Source organism: Euprymna scolopes, chromosome 42 (genome assembly GCF_053919585.1).
Source record: "Euprymna scolopes isolate OS-2025 chromosome 42, ASM5391958v1, whole genome shotgun sequence".
NCBI lineage: Eukaryota > Metazoa > Mollusca > Cephalopoda > Sepiida > Sepiolidae > Euprymna > Euprymna scolopes.
In genome coordinates this window covers 10,203,135-10,205,634 of record NC_136523.1, presented here as the reverse complement: position 1 = coordinate 10,205,634, position 2,500 = coordinate 10,203,135, and the positions used below count along the sequence as shown (strand labels likewise).

The 2,500-nt window shown below is 32.4% G+C and overlaps 1 long non-coding RNA gene and 1 pseudogene across 1 annotated transcript in view; one reads left to right on the top strand and one right to left on the bottom strand.

Moving 5' to 3' along the window:
- The window catches only part of LOC145267201 (uncharacterized), a 393,072-nt gene that overhangs the window by 98,404 nt on the left and 292,168 nt on the right, over positions 1 to 2,500 (bottom strand). The gene's annotated exons all lie outside the window — the stretch shown is intronic.
- Positions 1,106 to 1,231, top strand: LOC145267300 (U2 spliceosomal RNA; annotated as a pseudogene).

Below are 2,500 nucleotides of genomic sequence, written 5' to 3'. Positions count from 1 at the left end.
GCTGCGTATATTTCCCAAGGTAAAAAAATCTGTTTCAATTTACTGTTATCTAACGTCTTCTCTCTCTCTCTCTATATATATATATATATATATATATATATATATATATATATATATGTAGATGACTCGTACTTATATTTTATAATAGAATTATCATAAAAAGACATTCAAATAATGTGTGATTATAAATTGTTTAAAAGACCTGTCTAATTTTGTTTTGTTTCAAGGCATATACATTTTTACTGTTTATTTTATATGAAATCCAAAAAATGTTTGAATTGCTTGTATGGTTCAAGTTCTTTGTATATTTTAATATTCTTTTATGCTGTTTCGTTCTAGGGTTTTGGAGGATTATTTTCTTTAGACTTGATATGTCATTTTGTTAAAGAGAAAATAATAAGGTATGTTAGATCCCTTTACCTTCACGACGTCACTATTTTTAGTCGCGTGCAAGCGACTCTATAAGTCACTCCGTCGGTGTGTCCGTAACAGTTTTGGGCTTGGCCTTTTTGGTTAAAAATCAAAGGTCTGTCGTTAATAGATGCTTTTATTAGCTTTTAAAGTTTTTCTTGGCCAAGATATTTTATTAAGATTTTTATCTTTTTTGTATTTTTTGATATGAATATAAAATATTTTAAAATTGGGCTTAAGTAGGCACCAGGCACCCACCACACACACACCACACACACACATAAATACAAATTTAAAGGGGTAACCATGATAAAAAGAAGCTGGCCGAGAGAAAAATCATTTAAAATTTACAACAGATATGATATTGATCAACCAACCTCACCATCTCCCTTCTTTTTGAGTTGGCCTTGTGCCTAAGTTTTTTGTTCATTTTCCCAATTGTATTTTTTCCTATGAATAAAAAAATGTAATATCTCAAAGTGTAGTATCTGTTCCGGCAGATACTGCAAGCAAATACAATATCTGAGGGTAACTCCACATATAAGATCTTGGTCAATGTAGGGGCAATCCTTCATACCAATTGTCACTATCCAGCTCCCCTACACCCCGGGAATTGGTCCCCATTTCCTCTTCACTCGACACATTAAAAATCGGCATTGTGCCTAATTTGCTCGGTGGGGGAGCAAATAAATACAGCTTTTCTTGGTCTTTTGGCCAAGATCAAAGTGTAGTATCTGTTCTTACTAGATGATGTACTTATTGTGATATAAAGTGGGGGATCACTTTTCTGTATTAATTTAATGTAAAATGATCACCACTTTAAAATCAGTCAGTCTCAAATCTATTCAAGTCATTCATCCAGATCATTCAAGTTGTTTTTGAATGAGTCTAGTTATTTTTAAACATTCAAGTCATACTTAAGGTCATTCAATTCATTCTTAAGTTCATTAAAGTCATTCTAAGTCATTTACTTTTTATTTATTTAAGTCATTTCAGCACATTTTTCGGTCATTTTAGTTTATCTTTAAGAGTTCCATGTAAATCCTACATTTACGCATTCATTCATTACACGAGAGCACGCGACTAATGGCTATCAAACTTGTTTAAAAAGACAGACCTAGTAGATCTAAAAGATCTTTCTACTCCAGTAGTTTCTTCCCCAGAACTGCTAGACTTTGGAATTCCATTCCAGGTCACTGCTTCCCCAACTGTACTGACATGCATAAGTTCAAGTGCAACGTGAACCAACATCTCGCTGCCCTAATCCCTACATAGTACCCCAGTAGATATTTCCCCTGATAGTAGCCCCCTACATTAAAGTGGCAATGTGCCTTGTTTGGGGTGAAAATGCAAAAAAAAAAAAAAAAAAAAAAAAAAAAAGATTCAGGCTATCGTCGAATGTCATGTCACCATTTCACACATTGTTAATAATCATGTTGCGCGTACTGCCACCTTGCTTTGTTTTAGCTTTTGGTCCCTAGACCTCTCTAAAATTAATAACATATGTTTTCGATTTTCGCCATTGCATAATTCAAATCAAACTTTATATGTCGATGCACTATAGCAGTGGTGCTCAACCTTTTTTACTCGTGGACCCCTTTTCCCTTCTTTTTATCTTTTTGGACCCCTTCATAAGACAATCTTCTATTTTTCACTAATATAAATTTTGAGGTTTTAATAATCAAAGAAATATTATATAATTAAGCATTATTTTAAAATCCAAACTAATTTAATGGGGTAAACCTGGAAATTAGAAATATTATAGTTAAAATAACTTGAACGATTTAAAAAAAAAAAAAAAAAAAAGAACTACATAAAATTACAGTAGCAATTAAATTTTTAATAATAAAAACTATTCTGAGTTGGTTTTCTTCATGGGTCACCAAAATATCGTTGAGGACCCCTATTTTGTTATGTTTTGCTTGTGGACTCCCATAAATATTCCATGGACACTGAGGGTCAATGTGGACTCCGGTTGAGAACTGCTGCACCATAGTAATACTTAAATTCCATTACTAAATCTGCATTAAATATATGTTATTAAAATAAACAGGATCATGTACATAAAGACTACATACATATTGAAGAC